Here is a 6,180-nt window from a genome sequence, read left to right on the forward strand (position 1 = left end):
TAAAAATAGTTTCGTAGTTTTAAAAATATATTTTTCGAATTGTTTTAAATCTTTTTCTTGTTCCAATGAAGTTGAGAAGTCTTTCATAGTATCACCTTATAAAAAATTCGTCTGAAAAACTATGGTAACCTTGGAATTTTATTTTTATTTTAACTATTTAGTTTAATCTTTCTTCTTTCTTGTGTTTGTTGTAATTAAGTTTTTGTAAACAATTCAACGTTTACTGAGAGCCTCTTTGTATATTGGTTAGAAAACCAACATTTTGTGTCTACTATAGTTTAGCATAGAAGTAATATATTTATTAGTATTGCAGACAATCTCATATTTTTTAAAAGGCTATTCCATTTGTGCAGTGTTAAATCAAGTTATTGTTCAATTTAATGGTTCGGTTTCCGTATAAGTAACCAAATTTTAAGAAATCGCTGCCAAAAAATTGACATTTAAGAAGTTGGACTTGAAAAGATAAAGTTTTCTTTAAGAAGAGATATTTCAGCCAAAAATTATTTTTGTGTCAAATTGGACGTAAATTATCATTTCATTGACTTTTTTGTAAAATCTGCACGTCCAACCTCGTCCCCAGGGCTTTTTGTCTCTTGCCGTCCGATGCAAAAAGAGATAACATTTTCTAGGATCGAGGTCGCTGCACGTCGATATTTTTAAATGATCATTTATTTCCACGTTATTCCAAATTGGGCCAATATTTTTTATCGCTTTTATCACATCTTATATTTATTATTCTTTCTTGCTAGTTAAAAGCAAAATTGTTTCGGGGCAATGGAACAGTCTCTTTTTTTATGGGCCTGCTATCGTTGTCTCCGAGGAGTAAAATTTTTGCACAATAAACTGCGATTAGCTTAAAATGATGCAATTCAGAGATTTCATATTTTAAAAGTATTGGAGGATTACCCCCTTCTTCGTTAGTAGCTACAGGCTTGTATTGTAGGAAAAGATCGCAATCGAAGTTATTTTTGAAAATGTGCGTTTTAGAGAAAACAAGTACAAGAAATAAATAGTTTGAAAACAAAAACAAAAAAAGGGAAGGAAAACGTTGACTAAAAACGAAAGATGAACATGTTGTTTAAAAAAGATCTAAACAATTATCCAAATTATCCAAAAAGAACAGATTTCGCAGGTTTTTTAAAGAACTGCTGTGTTTACAGAAGTCAAAACTCTTCATCCCAAAGACACTTTTATGAGAAAGGTAAGTAATATTATCGATTACATCGTGCAAGCAAAAAACACGCAAGACCTTAGTCTGTTTCTATCAATCGTATTTTGCAGAATTTTCGTGATATTAGGGTTCTCACAACTAATAAATTTTCTTGTCGACATCAGCCCGACTTTCGTGTAAGTCACTAAAGTCTAATACAGCAAGCCGTTTTGTAGCCCCTTAAAGGGTTTGTCATTTTAAAAAATTTTGTCAGTTTGATTTTTTTTACCTTTAAAATACGCAAACATGAAGGAATAGTCTAAATAAACTGTACATATTTTGGTGTTACTATCGATAATATGCGTTTTCTACATTTTATTAAGCGCCTCTTCTCCAACCTCAAATTCATGGCGGCACGTCCCGGCATGCAAAAAGGGACGAGCCCTGGAAGCGGGCGTGGAAGGCCTCGAGGTGCCTAAATATGGATTTTGATACCAAACGCTTATCTATTGTTTCTTTTACTTCTCAAGAAACCTCAAAACAAATGTAAAAGCTGTTACTACTTTACTACTCACACGAATTGCTATGCTATAGTAAATATACTTATTTCTTATAAGCAACTTGACATTCGACGTTGTAGTATTTGAGTTGCGGAAGATTGGCTTAAAAGTTATAGAAAAATTGCTTAAAGCAGGCTTAGCAAAAAGCGGATAATTTCTAGAGATAATATCTGTTAAAAATTACCCGCGTTTATCAAAGGTTTATTTTAATATCAATTTTTTCCGACTAATTTTAGACTAAATAATTAATTAGTTCAAACTCGAAAAATGAAGAATCGTTTCCATTTTCAGAAATTAATATAAATATTTATCTCGGTGAGCACGAAGAGAAGCTATTTTTGCTTAATAAGAGCGTCACAGAATAAATTGTTGCGAAATTTGCATATACTTATTAATTAGGCCGCAAAATTTGCAATGCATTGTAAAATGGAAAAAAAAATGTCCAAAATTTAAGAACAAAAAAGTTACAGCTTCAGGTTGAAATGGGAGGATAGATCCTCCTAGGGTTGAACAAGTTAAATAATAATAAGAACACTCTAGGCTGAACCTAAATTGCCTGGTTCTTATAAAACAAGTGTCGCTTGTATTAAAGTATTACTTATAATAAAGTTAAATATTTTTTTGCAGATCTTACCACAGTTGCTTGCTTATAAAAAATACGTGTACTCTACCTTGACAGCTTGTTTTGTGAATCTTGAATCTCACAACTCCTTTTTAACATTTTTTAAAATATGACAACAAACTAATTCACCTCATATACTAACATTGCAACAACACAGAAAACTTAATCAAAGTTTCTAATTAAAAATCGATGCTAGATTTCCAGAACAATATGTGATAATTAACTTGAGGCTGATCAATCAAATATTGCAAATGTATTTAAAAGAACAATCTAAATGCTGCACATTGGTGATTGCTACTTGAAACACAGCTGTCAATACATTTTTCATATTCAGTTTCAAGGAGTGTTAGTCAATTTGAAGTAACGTGTGTTACAATCTTATTAGCCCGATGATGTACGGCTTTTAAATTTCAAAAACAAAGTATTTTCTCTAGATGAAAAAAGATTCTTCTTCGAAGTTGTATCAATATAAAGACGAAACAATGTTTAAACGATCGGGTAAAAGTTTAAAAGGTCGGGTAAAAAGTCGGCTGAAATGCATCCAGCATTTCATCCTACATTATAAACTTTTGATGTTGGATGAAATGTTGTATGCATTTGAGAAAAAAATAAGAAAAAATCATGTTTGGTGATTTGAACATTTTCAGTTTCATTCAACACAATTTTCATGAATTTTCATGTTGGATGCATTTGAGTCAAATTTCATCCAACATTTTACGATTTCCTAAGTATATTAAGTAATTTTAGAATTTTCGAACGTTTTTTGACAATCGAATGCTTGTAAATAAATAAATCGAGAGTGTGTGTGCAAAAAATCATCTGTGAATAGCGAGAAGGAGCAGAAAAAGTTAGGATGGCAGCTATGACTAGTGATACAGAGGCGATATCTATCAACCAGGTGAAACATTATAAAAACAAAGAAAGGAAAAGGATGCTGAAAAGACTGAATCGACCGAAAACAAGGCTAAAAAGAAAGGGGAAAAGCAAGAAAAAGACTTCAAAACAAAGATGTCAAAAGATTTGAGCGATGCTGATATAACCCTACCGATTGATATGTTAAAAGGAAGTCAGTTTATAGGACCTACAACCCCCTGATTATCAAAAACGAGACATGAATTTAATAACTAGTTTAAAATTATAGTTCCCCCATGGTGAAAAGTCAAATGAATGAACACGTCATGTTGGATGAAACGTGTTGGATGATGCAACTCAAATATAAATTTCGAATTTTCCAACTTTCGAATTTCGAACAGATTTTTATTCAAAATCATTCAACATTCGAACCAAAATATTGGATGCATTTGAGCCGGCCTAAAATTTGCCTCGTTTGTCGTTGTATCTAAACAAACGAGGCGATATCAAAAGGAAAGAAGAGCTGTGAGGAATGAAATTGCAAGTGAACTTTCCATCAACTTTGAAATTTGTTCATTGAAAAATTATAACGCATCAACTTATACGCTGGACAGTATTAAATTCGCATTCATTTCTTCACAAGGAAATGATATGGCATATATCTTCTGAATTCTTCAACGAGCATAACGCCGATACAAAGGTAGATAAACTCTTCTGAAGCTTTTTAAAAAAGTTAAAATATGACAGATATTTTAACTTTTTCACCGACATTCTCAGACACTTTTAAGGGTTATGGCCGCTCATACTGTTTCAAGATTGGCGGAGTTGGACTCCACGGGGAAGACAATTGAATTCTCTTTATCAACTAAATCAGTTATAAAAACTAAGCTATTTCCGCTTTTTTTTGTCATTTTCAGTAAGACACGAAAGTTTAGTAATAAATATATTCCAAAACGCAAATATATTCCAAAACTACAAAAAATCCAAAAAACAGGGAAATCTCAAAGTTAGTGTTTTCATTCTTCCTTGGTGCTACGAACATTCATGTTAAAGAGAAGTGAAGCGAATAATTCTGTCACCAAAAAAGAAAAAAATGAAAATATTTTTTACTAAACTGCATCATATCTTACTTTTACTAAACTGTGTAACCCTAGAGCTTTTCTTGCAAATTTGGAAGACCTGGCAAAAACTTAACTAAATACGCCTAGAGATTTTATGAAGGCTGTTAACAGTGTATGGAACGCAACCCCGTTTCAAGCGCCTGTTGTCTCATTTTTATATCGAGACGCCGTCCCCATGTCAGAAAAGATACAAGATGTCCTGGGGACAAGATTGTAGGGAAAATGTATGGAACGATCATATTTGAGACAATCCCTGCTTTAAATAAGCGCCTGACTCCTTACAAAAAAGATGTTTCTTTAGACTCTAACTGCAAATATTAAAAGACACCTACTTAAAAATTTGAACAGAAAATGTTGTACACACCCTAAAGCGTCATTAGGCCTACACGTCAATAAGTTTCATCTTCAGGACATAAAAGACATTTAAAGTATATTTCTATTCGTTGCCCTATTCGACAAAAAATCTGTTCTGGTCGCCAGACCTTTCTGACACAAACCTTAAACATCTTTTGAGCTTACTGCTAAGAGTCCTGGGGCAAGATTGCAAATATTCAAAAGAGCGTAAGTTTATTAAAAACCTCATCCAAATCTTGTTGGTATAACGCATGCGTATTTGAACTAGACTCTCGTTCCATGGTATCAATTGCAATAACTTCGCCTTTTTTAAGCGGGGAATGCAGTGAAAAATCCAACCTCGTCCTCAGGAGTTACTAGGTCTCCGTCGTAACATAAAAACATAATATGACCTGAGGAATAGGTCGGGAACAATCTTTGTCTAACGAACGAATCACTACAAATCAACTTACTTGTGAAAATATTGAGCTACATTTCGATTTTCTTCTATTAAAAATGCTACCGTGTCTGTACAGCATTTAATCCTTCTTAGAAACAAATTTACACGAAAAGTTGATATTCGTTTTTATTCTTAATAGCATTACACATTGTCACTTCAATGTCACGCCTCAGGCATCTTATCAGTACTTTTAAAACAAAAATGACATTTGTCTTTATCACAGTTTCTCACAGAAGTTCTGCATTGCGTCTCAATTGTAAGGTGAATTTCAAAAAAAAAACACTGGAGATTTCATCATTATGCTTTGCTTTCTCCCGTCAAAGATGTCTTTTTGTGGGTCACGGAACTTGGTTGGCTGCTTCTTTGCTTACTTGCCCTCAACAAAATAAACGGCTGTGTGCAATTTATGGTGACTAAAAAATGTCGCAGCGAAGATGTAGAAGGTTGTTACAAAAACAAAAAAGTAAAAACATGTTCGGTCGATTCGGTTCATATCTCGTTTGGAATGACTTGGATACACCGACGTAGTAGCTATATAAGTTTGTTGTGTAACTTTTAGGTAATTGGCACTAAATATTTAATTTCTCTCTTTCTTGTTCTCTTTGTATTTATTCTCTGGTCACCAAGTCGGTCTATGAGAATGAAATTGGTTGAAACTTTTTGATGGATACTATTTTTTTAATCCTAACTGCACTGCGTAGTTATCTTCCAACGCGCACTAAATTTTGGTGAATACGACAACTGAGTGAGTTTACAGGTTCCAGTTTTAATAATAATTGTTTTTCCTGTCGCTAAGCAACCTCGTTCCCAGGACATTTTGCCTTGTTGATAAAGCTGATAGCGGCAAAAAATTGTTGGCCACTCCGAATTAACGGCTCAGGGGCCACAAGACCCTGGGGACGAGGATGGTCGTTAAGGCAAACATTTGTCCATTTACTTCCTTGAACAAAAACTTGACCAATTTGATTGATGTGTGTACACACCAAAGTGACCAACATGGGGCATGTTAACGATGTATTTTATTTGATCCACTCTATTTCACTCTTTAATTTGTGCGAAAGTCTCTTTTATTGATAAAGGAT

The sequence above is a fragment of the Hydractinia symbiolongicarpus genome, chromosome 11, assembly GCF_029227915.1.
Source record: "Hydractinia symbiolongicarpus strain clone_291-10 chromosome 11, HSymV2.1, whole genome shotgun sequence".
NCBI classification, from domain to species: domain Eukaryota; kingdom Metazoa; phylum Cnidaria; class Hydrozoa; order Anthoathecata; family Hydractiniidae; genus Hydractinia; species Hydractinia symbiolongicarpus.